Genomic DNA, 20,300 nt, shown 5'->3' on the forward strand with positions numbered 1-20,300 from the left:
TATCCATTGTCAAATAAGCTTAATGCTCACTCGTGCCTCACAGATCCACTAATTACTCCCTAATTCCCCTCCCCCTTCCATATAAACCATTGCCTCAGTTATTGTCTCCATGCATCCACTTCTTTTTTGCTTCCAAACAGGGAGACAATAACAAAAACAATTAAAAACCCAAAAAAGAAACATAAAGAAAAATAATAATAACATAAAGATACAAATTTAAGTAGAGTATAAAACAGAGAAGGCACCTACTTCTCTTTTCCTGTCCTCCTCTTCATCTGCCTCCTTGGTTGCTGTGGTAGTTGCATAATCTGTTGTCAATTTGAGACTTAAGAATGAAGGGGTGGAGTTTAGTCTGTCAGTGCGGGTGCAGTTTGATGACCTCATTTGGAGGCATTGAGGAGATAAATAGTTCCCTGGAGGCGGGACACAAGCTCATGCCCTGTGAGACATTCCTGTGAACAAGACACATGAAGCGACACTAGAGCCCTGGAGCTGAAGGAGCCACGTGGAGACCCTTGACAGCATTGAGATGTTTCCGCCTCCACTGGATCCAAAAGAATTTCCACTCACTGGCATGTGGTCTTCCTGCATTCGACATCATTGTATATGTTGTGTGAGTCTGAAAAGAATTTATAGTCTGGTATTGGATATATGGGCTAATTTCAGACTTAGTGACTTCAACTGGACTGGGCAGGTATGCTTTCTTAATGTACAATTGCTCTTTGATATAAAGTTCTCTCTTGTACACATATGAATGTCTATGAATTTTTTCCCTAGTCAACCCAGAGTAACACAGTTGTGGAGTTTCACATGTTCACTTTCCAGGCACTAGGTAGAGGTGCCCATGGTTTATGACAAGATTTAGCTAGATCCATCCTCTAGGTGATCATATTCTGGGTACAAGATCTTAACATGGCTCTGTTCAATACTTACCTTCATTGAAAAATGAATGAAGATAAGGGCATTACAGCAAAGTGGGGTGAAAAAAAGCAGATGGTGCCAGGCTATCAATTATCTGGGGTCTAAAAGGCTTGTCTTCAAAGAAGCAGCCATCTAAGTCAGGTGTCAAGGAAGTCCACAATGAAGAAGCACACCAGCATGTGGGATCCAAAGATAGTGACAATTAAATTCAAATGTAATGAAGGAAAAAGTCCCAGAGCTCAAATGAAGAACATCCATCTTGTCGAAGGGTAGGTGAACAGTGAGAACTCAAAATCCATCTGAAGAATATCTAGTCATATTAAACCTCTGGTACATCCCCTTGAAAAGGTTTACCATCAGACAGAGATGATTGTGAACTTGATCACAGTGGATCAGACCATGGCATAATATGACAATTGGTCAGTTGACCTACCTCTCGATCCAACCTGTACTTGTTCTAAGGTAAAGTATTTCCCACTTGTTCCATAACAGTATTTTTTTTGCTGAACTTTAAAATATTGATGGTAGTCTTTCCTTTCTCATTCTTTATTTTCATTTTTATCTTTATATTATTATTATTTTCTTCTTGCAGCTTTATTTTAGTTTTGGTTTTGGTTGTTTCTATTGGGTTTCCAAAGTTGTAACACACAGACACGGATCCCTAGAGACAATAACTGATGCAATGGTCTATAGGGCCCTAGGGGAGTAGAGGAGTAGCATGGGTGAGGAAATTTTGGGAGCAAACAATGAATGTGGGAGGGGGAAAGAACATAAGAATTCATTATGATATATATGCATATATACATATATATTTTACAACACTTTAAACATTAAGTCAGTGAATATTTTTTTAACATTTTATTTTATTTTTTCAATCTTTTTATTGGGGCTCATAAGGCTCTTATCACAATCTGTACATACATCAATTGAGCAAAGCACCCTTATACATTCATTGCACTCGTCATTCTCATAATTCACCTTCCACTTGGGTTCCTGGAATCAGCTCGGTTTCCCTTTTTTGCCCCTGTCCCCCTCCCTCCCCGATGCCACCCCTGGTCCCTTGATAGTTTATAAATAATTATTATATCTTATCTTACACTCTCCGGCGTCTTCCCCTTACCCACCTCCCCATTGCCCATCTCCAAGTGAGGAGGTTACACATAGGTCTCCGAGATCGGTTCTCCCTTTCTACACCCCCTTCCCTCCTGGTGTCGCCACTCCCACCACTGGTGTTGAGGGGTTCGTCTGTCCTAGATTCCCTGTGTTTCCAGATCCCTACTGCACCGCTGTACATCCTCTGGTATAACCAGGTCCGCTAGGTAAAATTGGGGTCATGATAATTGGGAGGGGAGGAAGCATTCAGGAACTAGAGGAAGGTTTTTAGTTTCATTGTTGCTACACTGAACCCTGAGTGACTCATCTCCTCCCCACTACCCCTCTGGAAGGGATGGGATGTCCAGCTGTCTACAGTTGGGCATTGGGTCCCCATCATTTACTCCCCCTCTTTCACGGTGATATGATTCTCACCACCACCCCACCTTTGTTGTTGGAGACCTGGTCTCCTCTGCCCTTCATGATCACCTATATGTTGGTGTGCTGCTTCCGTGTGAGCTTGGTTGCTTTTGAGCTAGATGGCCGCTTGTTTGCTTTCAAGCCTTTAAGTCCCCAGACGCTATGTCTCTCAGTAGCCGGGCACCATCAGCCTTCTTCACCACACTTGCTTATGCACACTTTCGTCTTCAGTGATTATGTGAGGAAGGTGATCACACAATGATTGTTTTTGTTCCTTGGTGTCTGCTACATGGTCCATTCAACACCTTGTATTCGCTTAGGCCGTGTGCTTCTTCTCTTTGGGCTTTGTTGCTTCTGAGCTAGATGGCCGCTTATTTGCCTTCAAGCCTTTAAGACCCCAGACGCTATATATTTTTGATAGCCGGGAACCATCAGCTTGTCTGCTAGCTTAAGGTGGGTCTCTTGCAGGAAGCAGATTGATGGGTTATGTTTTCTAATCCAGTCCTCCAGCCTCTTACTTTTAATGTACGAATTGAGCCCATTGGTATTCAGAGTGATTATTACTATCTCTGGCTTCATAGTTTCCATACTCTGTTTTGTGTTTTGGGTCTTTACCTATCTCCCTTCATATCAGTGTGCTGCGTTTGAGTGGAGGGTTTCTATCATGTCCTCTTTTCCATCTGAGACCCTGTTGTCCTGGTACTTGTTGCTGGCATGTTGACTTCTAGATGGAGATGGGATATATGGTGGCCTCCCGATGGTTCTAGTTGGAGCTTGATCTTCTGGCCATAGTGAGTCCGCCAGTATCTTCTGCAGGGTCGGGTGACTTGAAGCATATTTTTGAGTTCTTCCTTGTCCTGGAAGACCCTTACCCTCTATCTTAATGGATAACTTGGCAGGGTATAGGATTCTGGGTGAGGCATTTTTATCTTTCAGTTTTTGGAAGATGTTGCTCCATTCTCTCCTCCTTCATGGTTTCTGCTGATAAGTCTGAGCATATTCTTACCTGCGCTCCTTTGTATGTGACTGTCTTCCTTTCTCTTGCTGCTCATAAATTTTCTCTTTTTCCTCTAAGTTGGATATTTTTACTATTATATGTCTTGGCGTGTTGCTCTTGGTGTTTACCTTAGCCGGCGTCCTCTCTGCTTCCTGTATGAAAGTCTGATTCTCCTTTGCTAGGTTGGGAAAATCTTCTTCCAGAAATTCCTTTGCTATCTTTGCTGTCCATTTTTGTGTTATGTTGTGTTCCGGTAGACCGATTATTCGAACATTATTCCTCTTCATAGCATCTGTCATTGATCTCAGGCTGTCTTCTGTTTCTTTAATTTTCCCATCTGATTGTTTTTCTTGCTTGCTTCGTTCGGTTTGAGTGTCCTCAGTTCACTGATACGGTTCTCAGCCTCCTCAAGCCTAGATGTAGCTTCTGTGACCTTTTGTGTGGCCTCTGCTACCTCCTCTGTTAGTTTCTGCAGTTCCCTTTGGTGGGTAGAATTCATCCCCTCTATTGTGGACTTCATACCCTCTATTGTGTATTTCATCCCTTCTATTGTTGCATCCTTATTCTGGGTTGCTTCTCTTAGCTCCTGTATTACTGCAAGCAGAGTTCTGAAGATTTCCTTTTGTGGCTGATCCATATCTGTTTCTTCTATGAGTGACATTAGGTCTGTTTAAGTGCCTCGTTTCTCTTATTTCTTTGTTGGGAGTGATGTGGTCTGTTGATTTTTTCTTGATTCTTTCATAGGCCCCATGCTTCTGTGAGACCGGGGTAACCATATCTATGTTATTGTTAAGGATTCTTTCAGGCAATTGCCTATGACCTACTGTAAGGGTGGGTCAGACTGCTGTGTAGACCGAGTTCCCTGTCGGGTTGGTAACCCGCAGTGCAGAGATGTATCAGCAGCTGGAATGGGGGCTGGAGCCTCAGTGAGTGTCCTCAGGATGCTTTGACCAGGTGTGACAGGGTACCCTTAGCAACCCCCTTTATGGGGAGTGGAGGTTAGTAATAAAGAGGATTTAAAAGGTTAACGATTTAAAAATAGTTTTTAACAAAATATTGGGAAGGAGGAAGAAAAAAATTGGAGAGGGAGGGAGGAGAATCTGTAATAGAAGAGGGACAAGCTGTGATACTAGTAGAGGTGGAAGGAGAAGAAAAAAAGAGAGAGAAGGAGAATCTATAGAAAAGGGGCAGAAGAGAAATAAAAGCATTAATGAAAAAGTAGGAAGGAAGGAGAGAGAGAATACAGCACAGAAAGAGTTAGAGGCGGTGGCTGGGCACCATCTAACTCTCCTGGTCTCCAGGACAAGGATGGAGGGCTGTGGTGTTGGTGGTCCGTTAGTCCTGTGGACTGCTTTGTTTCAGTTTTTGATTTTCTTCACTCGTCAACTCCAGATGGGGAGAGAGGGGATCCTAGTTGCTAGAGGTGGCTTTGCAATGGAGACAAACATTTTATACTAAAGTGGGATTCTTACGTGACATTTGCGTGACTGCAGCAGCCCCTGCTCATCTTTCTCCATGCTCACCCTAGCTGACCACCTTCCTGCCTCAGAGGATGGGGCACTCCCTCTGCCCGTCCACCCTCAGGTCCTCACTTTCAGTCCCACAGGATCCTGTGGTATCAATCCCCCACCCACCCTATCAGCCCCACCTCCAGCCTACACAAGGATTAAAACCCTCGCTCCACTCAGATTCTCTGTAGCTAGTGTCACCTCCCCTGTGTTCCTCAGAGTGTGCTCTGCACCCATGAGATTATTGATTGGTTTCCACCCATATTGACCCTCTGTGTCCCACAGGGCTTGCTCTGGGGGCAGCTCTCAGAGGGGGAAACCAGGAGGAGAGGGTAGAGAGCAGTTGGGCAGAAGAAGCTGTGAAGGACCCCACAGAGCCAGACTGCCCATGGAGGACAGGACCCTGTGGCTGTTTCCCCGAAGGTGTGCCCCTCAGGGCAGATCAATGCTGTGGAGACCCTGCCGCAGGTGGAGGCCCCCCGACCCCTCCTCAGTCCCGCCCTCCACACCCTCACCTACATTTGGAGCTGGGTGAGCTTCTCCTCATGGGCCGCCAGCTGCCTTTCCAAGTCCTGGTGTCAGGTATGTGGCCCTCTAAGGGGCGGATCCCTGCTCACCCCACAGTCAGGGTCTAGCAGGAGGTCCTCTCAGGAGGCCAGCCAGACCTCGGCCTGACCCAGCATTCCCCGCAGCTCCTCCTGGTCCTGGCTCACCTGGCAGTGCTCCTGATGAGGGGCCCAGGCCGTCCGGAGCTCCTGCAGCTGCCTGTGCAGCTCCCGGAAACACTGTGATCTGGGGGGCAGAGGGCTGTTGGGAGGGGCGCAGGGTGTCGCCTGGGTGGGGCAGGGCTGGGTTACCGTGGAGCAGGGAGAAGCAAGAAAGGGAGCTCTGGCCACGCACCACCCAGGCCCTAGCCCTCAGCGCGCACATCTCTGGGGCCATGACGTGGCTGGTGTCCAGCAGCTGCTACCCCGCCGGCCGCACTGCCTGGGCTCTCAGGCAGAGCTCCTGCCCCAGTGTCTCCTTGGCCCTAACTGGCCATTCTGAGGATATAGACTAGCGCCTGCTTCTCTTGAACCCGAGTACTGGGTGGGGGACAGGACATGGGAACGGGTCTCAGGGCCAGAGGGAAGAACAGGGAGGAGGCAGGGAAGAGCTGGGTGCCCCCACCCGCATGGAACAGAGCGAGCCCGCATCCAGGTGGGGTGGCACATACAGCAGTTCCTGGCAGTGCCTGAGGAAGGCGTGGCCATGGGCTACCCACTCCAGGTGCTGGCCCTGCTCCCAGGCCTTCATGTCCAGGTGGCCCAGGCCTCCTGCACCTCAGCCAGCTGCCCGGCCCGGACCTCCAGGACCGCAGGGTGTACCTGGATGGCCTCCATCCGCATCTGAACCACCACCTCGTCCACAGCCACCAGCTCCCTCTGCAGCTGGCAGAGAGCAGGCTGAATGCTCCTCCACCCAGGACTCTGCAGGCCATCCTGGCTGTACCCCAGGCTAGGTCAAGCCCAGGCCCGTCAACCCCCATCCCAGAGGGGGCATGGGCAGGCTGCAGTCCTGCCTGGGGTCAGCTGGGGGTGAGGGCTCCTCATCCATCTATTGCCTACAAAGAGGGGTTCTTGCGGGGGGGAGGGACTGGGGCCCTCCCCTGCAGGAGGCGGTGCTGGCGCTGCAGGACCTCCACAGACGCTAGGTCGTGGCCAAGGACAGAACCCTCCACCAGGACCACCTTCTGCATGTGGCCCCACAGCTCGAGCGCTGCCTTGTGGAAGTCGAGGGCACAGCGGGAAGGAGGGCCAGCAACTTTCTCCCTTAGAACAGGGCCACCTCCTTTTGAGCAAAGACTGTGGCTTGGGGATTTGTGGGGCTTTAACACGGAGGGAAATAGGACGAAGACTCTATTCCCTAACTTATAACAGGGAGAATCTGGAAAGCTGGTATTCCACGGTAGGAAAGCCTCTACTTTGGTAAGTTAGAGGTAAAGTCCAAGTACATTATCCTGCTTTAAAAATCATTCCCACGGATTCTCCGTTAACAGCTAGGCTGCCTTAATGTGAGCACATGGCTGATTGTATCTCTGTGTAGAAGCAGATATGATCCTTTTGCCCTCTCTTCCCACCGTGACACTCAACCCCACTTTGAGCTTCCCCCAATTCAGGTATTAGCTTTCCTCACCTTGGTGAGCTCAAGTACAGGGACCTTACGATAGATACCGCCCACCTTGTGACCATGTCACTACTGAAGAGCTGTGTCTCCAGGCTCCCTATACATGTCCCAAGATAGCAAAGGTTCCACTTCTCCCAGTTCCACGTGGTCCATCAAGAGGAGCTGAAGTGAGCATGCCTAATAAAACATGTCTGACTCTGTATTGTATTCTCTCGCCCCTGTCTTTCCTGTCCTCTGTGACTTTACCGTGACCTTTACCTATTATCATCGCTGTACATTCGCGCCTTCTGGCACTTCGGTGGTTAGAAGATGGATGGTTTCCTCTGATCACAGCAGGTTCCTGATGAGGCCCGGGGGCCACAGGCAGGGCCCGAGGGAGGAAAGGGTATTGACACGCATGTTGAGAGGAAGGCAAAAAGATGGGGAGCCCTGAGCACATGAGGACGGCGGCTCAGGGAGCGAGTGGGCTGCCTGTCAGGGGGTCTGCCTGTAGCACCTCCAACAGTCAGTGAGGAGAGGGCTGGTCCCGGGACCACCCAGCCCCAGGATTTCGGTAGCAGGACCTGTCAGGTGCTCAGTGCACTGAGACACCAGATCCCGAGAAAGGAGGGTGTGGGGAGGGGAGGCAGGGAGCTCTAAGAGTGGCGGTCAGCAAGAAGACCAGCAGGGCCTGTGCCCCCAACGAAACTGCGGCCCGTGCTCAGGGAGCATTGGGAGAGCCCACTTCGTGGTCCTGCCACAAGGAGTGACCTGCGCTGAACGACTCCAAACTGGGGGCAGGAAGGAGCGTGGTTGGACGGGGAAGGCTGATTGATGCTGGAAGCTGGAGTCAGCCATGCCCCTTCATACACACATGCACACACGAGAATACACACAGAATTATGCATGCACATACCCACATGCCCACCCCTACACATGAACACGCACACACATCTGGGGTAGGCCCCTGTGTCCCGAGCCCCTTGGCTGTCACTGGCCTGTCCCTCTGGGCACCTAACTCTGTGCGTGCTTTCATTGCCTTGTCCAGCCTCACCCATGTGGCCTCAACGCAGCTCCTGTGGACTTGACTCAGGGCCATGGAGCTGGGGAGGCGAGTTCCAGGGCACCTGCCAGCTCCCTCAGGGCCTGCACCCTGGCAGCCCCACACTCTGCCTTTTCTCCCGGAAGACCTTGAACTTCTCTTCCAGCATCTGCCAAAGGTGGGGCTGGAGAGGGTCAATGTGGATGGGGTTCAGGCAGCTCCTAAAACTCAAGAATGGGCCAGCCGGTCCCAACAGCTCCCACATCCCTCAGCCCTGGTTCTAGAACTCTGCAGGGCAACTCCTGCCCCCTCAGCCCACCCAGCATCTACCCTACCCTCCGTTCCTCCATCCACGTTCCCGGCACACACACACACACACACACACACACACACACACTCATACACTTGCAGAATCTCTGGAGGGCTTCTTAATTCATGTCTTTTTTGACACACACACACACACACACACACTCATACACTTGCAGAATCTCTTGAGAGCTTCTGACTTTATGTCCTTTACACTCACACCCACATACATCCTTGAAAATCTCTCAAAGGCTACTGATTTGGTTTCTTTTTACACAAACACACACACAATCTTGCAGAATCTCTGGAGGGCTTCTGACTTCGTGTCCTTATTACACACACACACACGCACACACACACACTCACCCTCAGACCCTTGCAGTATCTCTAGAGGGCTTATGACTTCTTGTTCTTTTAACACAAACACACACACACACACCATAGCAGAATCTATAGAGGGCTTCTGACTTCGTCCCCTTTTTACACACGCACACACACACACACACACACACACAGAACCTTTCTGAATCTCTGGAGGGTGTCTGACTTAATATCCTTTTTACAAACACAAACACACAAACACTCTTGCAGAAACTCTAGAGTGCTTCTGACTTAGTGTCCTTTTTACACACACACACACACACACACACACACTCACACACCCTTGCAGAATCTCTATAGTGCTTCTGATTTCGTGTCTTTTTTACACACACACACACAGACACTCACACACATTCATACACTTGCAAAATCTCTTGAGAGCTTCTGACTTTATGTCCTTTACACTCACACCCACATACATCCTTGCAAATCTCTCAAAGGCTACTGATTTGGTTTCATTTTTACACAAACACACACAGAATCTTGAAGAATCTCTGGAGGGATTCTGACTTCGTGTCTTTTTTACACACACACACACGCACACACACACACTCACACACACTCATCCTCAGACCTTTGCAGTATCTCTAGAGGGCTTATGACTTCTTGTTCTTTTAACACAAACACACACACACACCACGGCAGAATCTCTAGAGGGCTTCTGACTTCGTGCCCTTTTTACACACACACGCACACACACACACTAACACACACTCACCCTCAGACCCTTGCAGTATCTCTAGAGGGCTTATGACTTCTTGTTCTTTTAACACAAACACACACACACACACACACACACACCACGGCAGAATCTCTAGAGTGCTTCTGATTTCATGCCCTTTTTACACACACACGCACACACACACACACAACACACACACCCCCTTTCTGAATACCTGGAGGGTGTCTGACTTAATGTCATTTTTACAAACAGAAACAAACAAACTCTTACAGAAACTCTAGAGAGCTTTTGACTTTTTCTCTTTTTTACACACACACACACACACACACACACACACTCACACACCCTTGCAGAATCTCTAGAATGCTTCTGATCTCGTGTCCTTTTTATAGATACACACACACACTCACACTCTCTCAGAATATCTGGAGGGCTTCTGACCTCGTGTCCTTTGTACACACACATGCACACATACACGCACCCTTACAGAATCTCTGGAGGGCTTCTGACTTCTCCTTTTTACACATACACATACACACCATTGCAGAATCTCTAGAAGGCTTCTGATTTACTGTCCTTTTTACACACACACACACACAAACTATCACGCACCCTTGCTGAATCTCTGGAGGGCTTCTGAATTCATTTCCTTTTTTGACACACACACACAAACACTCACACCTTTGAAAAATCTCTGGAGGGCTTCTTATTCGTGCCCTTTTGAAACACACTCATACACTTGCAGAATCCCTTGAGAGCTTCTGACTTCGTGTCCTTTACACTCACACGCACACACATCCTTGCAAATCTCTAGAAGGCTACTGATTTGGTTTCCTTTTTACACAAATACACACACAATCTTGCAGAATCTCAGGAGGGCTTCTGACTTCGTGTCCTTTTTACACACACACAAACACACGCACACACACACTCACACTCAGACCCTTGCAGAATCTCTAGAGGGCTTCTAACTTCGTGTCCTTTTTACACAAACACACACACACATACACGGCAGAATTTCTAGGGGGCTTATGACTTCGTGTACTTTTTACACACACACACAAACACACACAAACACACACACACATACACACTTTCAGAATCTCTGGAGGGTTTCTGACTTAATGTCCTTTTTACAAACGCAAACACACACGCACTTCCAGAATCTGTATAAGGCTTCTAGTTTCGTGTCCTTTTTACACACACAAACATACATGCACCCTTGCAGAATCTCTGTAGGGCGTCTGATTTCATGTCCTTTTTACACTCACATACACACAAAAACACTTGCAAAATCTCTGGAGGGCTTCTGACTGTAGGTTTTACTTACACACACACACACACACACACACACACACTCATGCCCCTACAGAATCTCTGGAGGGCTTCTGACTTCGTGTCCTTTTTAGGACACACACACACACACACACCCTTCCAGAATCACTAGAGGGCTTCAGATTTTGTTTCATTTTTACACACACAGACACATACACGCACCCTTGGAGAATCTCTGGAGGGCTGCTGACTTCGTTCTTTTTACACACACACACACACACACACACACACACACACACACACACACCTTTGCAGAATCTCTTGAGTGCTTCTGACTTCGTGTCCTTTACACACACAACCACACACAACCTTGCATAATCTCTAGAGGGCTTCTGACATCGTGTCATTTTTATACACACACACATACTCACACTCATACCCTTGCAGAATCTCTGGAGGGCTTCTGAATTCGTGTCTTTTTTAGTCACACACACACAAACACTCACACCCGTTCCTAATCTCTGGAGGGCTTCTGACTTTGTGTCCTTTACACTCACACCCACACACAGCCTTCAAGCATCTCTAGAGAGCTTCTGATATCGTGTCCTTTTTAAACACACACACACACACACACACACACACACACACATACTCACACTCATACCCTTGCAGAATTTTAGGAGAGCTTCTGACTTCTTCTCCTTTTTACAGACACACACACATACACACCGTTGCTGAAACTGTAGAAGGCTTCTGAATTGGTTTCCTTTTTACACAAACACAAAACATTCTTGCAGAATCGCTGGAGGGCTTCTGACTTCGTGTCTTTTTACAAACACACACACACTCACACTCAGACCCTTGCAGAACCTCTAGAGGGCTTCTGACTTCTTGTTCTTTTTACACAAACACACACACACACACCATGGCAGAATCTCTAGAGCGCTTCTGACTTCGTGCCCTTTTCACACACACACACACACACACACACACACACACACACACAAACCCTTTCTGAATCTCTGGAGGGTGTCTGACTTAATGTCATTTTCACAAACACAAACACACACACACTCTTGCAAAAACTGTAAGGGGCTTCTGACTTCGGGTCCTTTTTACACACACACACACACACACACACACTCACACTCATACACTTTGAGAAACATCTGGAACAGTCTGTTCTGGAGACTCAGATCCTGAGACTGTGGTGTGGGGGCACCAAGCTCACGTGGCTGAGGATGTTTCGGTGCAGGGTGGAGCCATGCACCCCAGAGCTCTCTGTATTCCACAGGCGGATGGTGCTGTCAGAAGAGCAGGTGATAAAGGAGCTCGGGGGCAGGCAGGCCTGTTGACTGTCCTTCACCTCAGGGTAGACCTGGAGGAGCACAAGGACCAGAGGGACCTGGGTCAGACCTTGGCTGCCCACAGAGATGGGACGGGATGAGAGTAGAGAAAAGGTTGGTCAAGACTTAGCCCCAGGCTTTTCCCAGAGCAAGCAAGTCATAATGATTAGCTCTTGTCTTTAACAAGTAAAGGAATATACATTAACCAAGCACCTAGTAAGTACTAGGCATTCTAAATCTCCCACTTACATTGTCTCCTTTTCGTAAAAATCAAATGCATCAGGTATGTCATTTCACAATTGCAGAAACTAAGGTTTGGTCAAGTTCAGGAACATGTCCAAAGAGGCAAAGCTAAGACTGCACAGGGGCATACTGAAAAACGTCTGAGATGAGTCAGCACTAAAATCCCCTCCCATCCTCAGAGCCAATTAACAGATACGCAGGGACCCAGGGGCACTGCTGGGGGAGCAAGGGTGCTGGAGGAAACAAATTCCACACTTGAGGAACTCCAGCTCCTAATAGTAGCCCAGGAAACACGGTCAGTCTCAGCAGACCTGGCCCACGTACCTCTACACTCCAGAAGCAGGAGGAATGATAGAGAGCTGAATACACCTTGCCCACTTTCTTGGGTCCTTCACATCCCAGACATAAATACTATGGTCATTGTACACACAAGACAGCCACTGATTTGCAGGATCAAAGGTCAAGGCGATGGTGTCCGGATACTTCGCATTGGCCACTGCAGCGAAAAGGTGACTGAGGAAAGAGGGGGGCGGGGTGTCCAGGGCAGACAGGGCAAACTGGTGAGTGAGCGCTAATGAAATGGGGCACTCAAGGGAGGAGCAGCAGGTTGGCCAGCAGTCACTGGAGAAAGAACGCAGCAGCTGGCCTGGCATTCCTTGCCATGGGGCTCTCCAAAAGAACACAAGTTATTTCATAGCCCCCAACGTCAGGCGGGGATAGTGTGTGGCCGTGATGCAGCCAAGCAGATGTCAGGCCCTTCTAGACTCACGTCAGAGGACAAGGAAGGACACTGTGCAAGCCACAACCATGGTCATATATCATTTCCTACCAATTGCAGATTTAGTCCCGTCCTGCCCTGAAAGAGAAATTAATATACCCAACTGCAGAACTGCCCCGCTTCCTGACAGCACTGAAACCAGAGCAAAACTTCACTTCCTGCAATCACCCAACCCAAGGCCCGAGGCTACAATAAGCCCCTCCTACCGCAGCTGCCACCCAGGACCACCCTGAGGGAGAAAGGCCTGCTCCATCAGGTTTCCAGTCTCTCTCAGAAACCCTAAGGAACTGCCCGTCTGTCCTAGCTGTGGTCTTTACAGGACAATGCATTACCACACGGCAGACTCAGATTACCACGGTTGCCCACAGTGAGCAAGAAATGCTAAAAGACCCACCTGTGCTTGACTGCAAGGGTCTTCCCAGAGGTCTATGTGTGCCCTCCTCTCCTTGCAGCATGCCAAGGATGGCCTGGCACAGAGTGGGGCTCTGACAGGACTCAGGGGCCCACCCACACCGCTCACCTGGCCTCTGTGATGCTGGCAATGTCTGTCCCCAGGGCATGGTGCCGGGGCAGCGTGCTGAGGAAGTGCAGGTTGGAGGGGTTGAAAAGGCGCACGGTGCCGTCAGCACAGCCACAGAAGATGTAGTCCTGGCTCACCGAGATGCAGTGGGCCACTGTGGTCTGTGAGCACAGAAGCCCCAGTCAGCAAGGGCGTCTGCACACTCCTTCACCCGACACCTCAACAGCCATGAGCCAAGAGGCAAGGACAAGTGCAAGGCAGGCCAGCTGCCCTGGCCGGAGCACCTCATTGCCACTCGCTCTAACAGCAGCTAACCAGATGGCCCACAGCTCCGTGCAATTAGGGGGAAGGAGTCAGCAAGCCGTATAAGGCACCTGAGTTTTAGGCAGACACACTCAGAAAAGGCCGGCCAAGAGAAAGGCAGCAGAGGCAGCAGACAGGGCCAGCACACTTACTGTGATGCTATCTTTGTGCTGAGCAGAAGAGGAAAGCAGAGGAAGAGGCAGAGACAGAGAGCGCGAGCGAGCTGAGAGGTTCCCAAACACCTTCCTCCGCCTGGGGCCTCCCCCAGCGTGCATGCAGACCCCGATGCTAGCCTGAGGAACCCCGGAGCCTGGAGGTGACAGACAGGAGGGTGCCGACAAAGCATTCACTTACCCTCAGCTCCACCCACTTGTCCACCAGTCTCCGGTCACTGAACTCGCACAGCTGCCCCGAGGATGTGATACAGAAGGTGCTGTCAGCCTTCTTCCCGCAGCCACAGGCTACATCAGTGAACAGGTTGTTCCGCAGGTCCCCCAGCAGCGCGGAGCGGCCCAGCAGGGGCACAGTGGCATTCACCTGTGGAGGCACACCACAGGTGCCACCCACCCACCCACCCTGCAGGCTACCCCCTGGAAAGCAGGCCCTGGGGAGAGAGGGAAAAGGCTTCCCTTGCAGATTGACATAGCACCTGGCCCAGCTGAGACTTCCAAGGGGCTTTTGAGCATGCAGAAGGGGGCGCAGGTGGAACAGATCTGGGCAGACCCCACCCTGGTGGCTACTTGCTGCCTCACCTTTGAGGTCTTGCTGTCATCAAGGTACCAGAATTTGATGTGCCGGTTGCCTGCAATGACAAAGTAGCTGCAGTCCTCAGAGAAGGATACTGCTGTCACCCGACTGGACACCTTGTTGGAAGCCACTACAATGTTTTTTCTGGAGAGAAAGTCAAGGGAAATCAAGGCTCTGCTTCTAGGAGCTGAGGGAAAAGAAACTTACACACTGAAGGAGGTTAGACAAGCTGTGAACTTGACCTCTCCTTCTGCCCCTTCTTCAGCATCCTAGATACACAGTTGCTCCTTTCTGCTCAGAGTTCTCTAGAGAGGGACTGAGGCCAGCAGGCGGAAGTGAAGGCCACCTGTCAGCAGTTTCTTGGCTCCCCTCCTGGCCCTGCCTGTCCTGAGGCCAGCAGCCCACTCACCTTCCAGGCCCAGACATTGACGATCATGTCATGCTGGTAGCCCACTGAGACAATGTACTTGGCGCTGGGTGAGAAGGCCACACACGCCAAGCCATACTTATGCTCCTGAAGCTCTGCCACCTAGCTGCGCTCCGACACGTCCCATACCCGCACAGCAGGCATGTGTCCACTCTGCGGGGACGAAGACCACAAAGTAAAGGCCAGAGGCAGCCATCTCCCTCCCCATCCACGGAGGCCTGGCCCTCCCAGCCACTGGACAAGAGCCTGCACATAAATGAAGGACACCTAACCTAATGTGCCTGCACATGAATCAAGGATACCCCCGGAGGGAATGTGGTCAGTGTTGGGGAACAGGGACTCTCAGGGATGGGCTCCTGGCGTGATTTGAATGGGCAAGAACCACCACTCCTGCGGTTTGCTCCCACAGCCTCACAGGGCAAGTCTATGGGAGGGCAGCCCTGTTCCACACTCTGACCAGCAGGGGGACTCCAGGGATAAGGAATGTTTTAAGGAGGTGTTTTCCAAAATGTGGTTCCCAAATTGGCAGCTTCAGCCTCATCTGGAACTACTTGTTAGCATTGCAAACTGAAGAGAGCCACCCCAGACCTGCTGAGCCCGAGAGCCAGCAGTCTGTACTACGGGGCCACCATAGCACTTCTGACGCAGGCTACAGCCTAAGAACACTGCTCTAGGGCAGACCAAACACCCAAAGTGGACACCAGTACAGAAAATCAAACTTGGCACCAGTCCTATGAGGGCCGCAGGCTGTCACTCTCTGCTAAGGCCAGGCCACCCCCTCAGCAGTGCCTGAGCTTCCTACCTCACTCACCTCGCCGGTGACCAGGTACTTGCCATCAGGAGAGAAGGCAAGGGCAGTGATGGTTTTCCTGAAAGGAATGGGGGCAGGCTCAAGAGGGGCACTGGCAGCCTGGCCCAGGTCTGGCCTCTCACAGTCCCCTCTCTAAACAAGGGCAGCAAACCCGCCCTCCCTGTGCTGCTTCCCTTGCAGGCCTGGGGCCCAACAGGGCCCAATGCTACAGAGAAGCAGGTGGCACCCCTCTGGCCGTCCCTGGGGAAAGGTGGCACTCCCCAAAGCCCCAGAGCCCATTTACCTGGAGCTGTTGAGGATGTGGTGCTGCTTGTGTTTCCGGGGATTGAAGAGCACAACCACACACCTGGGGAGAGGGAGAGGGGAGCACAGGCTTAGCACCCCACCTCAGTGGCCCAGCCCGGAAGACCCCATGTTGCCAGAGTGCAGCTGGCTCCTGGCAGCACTCTTCTGCCTTTCTCCCCTTCTGTAGCCCCACACGGTGCAAGGGCCTGTAGGGAGCCCTGGGTGCCCAGTGATGGGGTGGCCGGTCTTCCCAGAGCCCTTGTCCCTACCCCAGGGCAGAGGGCAGAGAGAAGGATGCACATGATTTGGGTAAGAACAGGCCTCAGCTGTGCCCTTGTTTACAGACCTCCTTGTTTCCAGGAGAGAGTGGGATCTCTCATGTCTGCACCCATGTGTGTACTTGGCAAGAGACAGCCCTCCACATGTTGGATGAGGAAGCAAGTGGAAGGTCAGGGCCCAGGGCCAGGCCTGCAGGGAGACTAAGGGGGATGGAGAGGCAGAAAACTACCTGAGGGAGGGAACTTCATGGAGCTGCTGGCCCAAGTCAGACTCTTTAGCCCAAAGAGACTGAGCAGCGCCATTCTAACAGCCTCCAGGCTCCCTCTCCAGTCAGGCAGCAAGGCTGGGTGAGATTACATGGAGACTGAAATTCAAGAGTGAACTCGAGAGAGGAAGGCAGGTAAGAGTCAGGGACAAGGAGCTGGGAGCCAACAGCTCGCCAGTGTCTCAGGGGCCATGGCGCTCAGCAGGTTTAGGCCCTCTGCCCAGCTGTCCCCTCTCTTCATTAGCGCTGTGCCTACTACTTGCTATTAGCTGGCCACAGCAAGCCTGGAGCCTGCTCCCCCAGGTAAGGGGGTCGACTGCGTAGACGGAGGAGAGACTCAGTAGAAAGCTACTTGTCCCAACACTGCCTTTTACAACAGGAAGCAGACACAGGACCCGCATCTGGACCCCACTGCTTGCAGATGGGAGCAGGAGCTGCAGCACAGGGCTTGGTCTCTTCTGCAGACAGAGGCCTCCGGCTCGGCTCAATGAGCCAGTTCGCTATGCAAATTCCACTGTCAACTACGGATTCTGGGATCTTGGAGGTGCACCAGGTAAGCTCACAGTTGGCTACCAGGCTGATTGACAGCCTTAGAAGCCTGAGCATCATCCTCTTCTCCTCAGAGCCCCCCCCCTCCAATCCTTTTTCACCCTCTTTTTCTTTGTTCTCTTTTTTATCTCCTTTCTCTCTTTAAACCGATTTGAAGACCCCTGCTCTCCACATCCCTTGAATGAGGAAAACAAGATGACGTTGGAAACATGCAGACTCATACTTGCCCAGTTGCTCTGAAGGAGAGTCTAATACATGAGACTGGCCTAACTCCTCTAAAACAGAGCTGCCTGCACAGAGGATGAAAGGAACTGTGCTCAAACACTCAACCACATTCACTGTCGCTGAGTCGATTCTGACTCACAGTGACCCTACAGAACACAGCAAAACTGCCCCTGTGGGTTTCCGATACGAACTATCTAGGGGACCACAAAGTGTCATCTTTCTCCTTTGGAGTGCCTGGTGGGGCCTAACTGCTGTCCTTGCCATTAGAACCCCAACACAGAACCATGACACCCTCAGGTATCTGGGCATCCAAAATTGAGAGATAAGGACCACTAGGGAATAGAGCCAGGGTTCACAAACAGGGCTTCTGATTTCGGGTCCTTTTTACACACACACACACACACACACACACACACACACACACACACACACACACGGTCACACTCACATCCAAATGCATACCCATACCCTTGCAGAATCTCTGGAAGGCGTCTGACTTCATGTCCTTTTTACACACACACACACACACACACACACACCCCTTGCATGATCACTAGAGGGCTTCTGATTTTGTTTCCTTTTACACACACACACACACACACACACACTAACATCATACCCAGGCAGAATCACTAGAGGGCTTCTGACATTGTGTCTTTTTTACACACAAACACACATACACACCGTTGCAGAAGCTCTAGAATGCTTCTGATTTACCGTCCTTTACACACACACACACACACACACACACACACACATACACACACACACACACACTTGCAGAACCTCTGGAGGGCTTCTGACTTCGTGTCCTTTTTACACACTAACACACACACATATACACACATGCACGCACCCTTGCAGAATATCTGGAGGGATTCTGATTTCCTGTCCTTTTTACACGACACACCCACACAGACACACACACACACCCTTGCAGAATGTATAGAGGGCTTCTGATTTCTTGTTTTTTACACACACACACACACACACACACACACACACACACACACACACACTCACAGTCATACCCTTCCAGAATCTCCTTAGGGCTTCGGACTTCATGTCCTTTTTCCAAACACACACATACATGCACCCTTGCAGAATCTTCAGAGGGCTTCTGACTTCGTGTCCTTTTTACACACCCACTCACACTCATACCCTTGAAGAATCTCTAGAGGGCTTTTGACATCTTGTCCTTTACACACACACACACACACACACACACGCACACCCTTGCAGAATCTCTGGAGGGCTTCTAAAGTCATGTCCTTTTTACATACAAACACACACATCCTTTCAGAATCTGTAGAGGGCTTCTGACTTCGTGTCCTTTTTACACACACACATTCACACTCATACCCTTCCATAATCACTGGATGTCTTCTGACTTCGTGTTCTTTTTCCACACACACACACACGCAAACACACACACACACTCACACCCTTGCAGAATCTCTGGAGAGGGTTTGAACGACCCTGTTGGTCATGGTATGTCGTGTGACTAGAAGTGTATATGAGCAGAGAATCCCTAGAGAACAATTACTGAAGTCTATAGAGCAGGGGTCAGGGATACACTGCGGGTCTCTCGGTCCATGCATGTGGCTCTGAAGTAAAATGGAAACCTATTCAAGGACAGTTATTATTCAGATAATGGTGATTGAAGTTGCAAAACTATATTTTTTATCTCAAAGAATGTTTCAATTGTTGTGAGAGACAAAGTGGGCTCTTCTATCTCAAAAGTTTGCCTCCCCGGATGTAGATCAAGATGGCGGCTATGTCTAGAAACAGTCACTTCACATTTTGATATTTTTGCTTAATAAAGTGTCTGTGGTTTTAGAGCAATGCTTTCTGACTTACCCTCACATACTTTTACAGAATAAGTGATGAAGCAGCTGCTTGGACTGGGTGGGCACAGGGAAGCTGGGAAGGGTGAGGACCAGGAACAATCACTAGATAATAAATTATTTAATACATCTGCATCGGGACTGTGGCTCCAGAGCTACAACTCCGGTGCTGTGCAGCACATTTCTTCCAATTTGAAACAAAATTGGAGTCAATTATTATCTTCCTCATCAGTCATCATTTCCTATGGTTCTGGGGATTGGCAGTACTAAGCTAGCAGATTCTTCTGTGCGGTTGCCGTCTGGCAATGGCTTCTGATGGAGACATCTCACACAGCTTCCCCACTGGTGTACTTGACAATGGCCACTGGTGTTTGCTGGGACTTTAAGAGGGACTAGTGTCAGCATCTGCATGTGGCCTCTTCATCACACTTCCTCACGGCAAGGGGACTGGACTCCGAGGGTCTTGTACAGAGAAAGAGCCAGGTGGGAGCTGTATTACCTCAGAAGTCACACCGCACCTCACCTGCCAAACTTGACTCCTGGAGAGCCATAAGGCCGGCGTGGGTTCAAAGGAGGAAACATAGACTCCAACTTGGGATGCAGAATGACAAGATTCTGGAAGAGCTTGTAGGGAAGAAACAATCCCTGAAGGCGTTTTGTGAGCTACAGTCTTCCCCAGGACATAAACCTTAACTGGGCAACTCAGTGGTAGCCTTGCCAACTCTGGCTGGTGAGTTCCAGTGACTTTCTTTTGAAGGGAGGGAAGGCAAATTTGGAAGGGAAGCCTCAGAAGCCCCCAAGTGGCCTAGAACCTCACCTTGGCAGACACCCACTGAGAGATCCTTCCTCCTTCAGGGAGTTAAGCTGGGCGAGAGGATGGTAGCTGGAAGGACAAAAGGAATTGAC

The sequence above is a fragment of the Tenrec ecaudatus genome, unplaced genomic scaffold (genome assembly GCF_050624435.1).
Source record: "Tenrec ecaudatus isolate mTenEca1 unplaced genomic scaffold, mTenEca1.hap1 Scaffold_60, whole genome shotgun sequence".
NCBI lineage: Eukaryota > Metazoa > Chordata > Mammalia > Afrosoricida > Tenrecidae > Tenrec > Tenrec ecaudatus.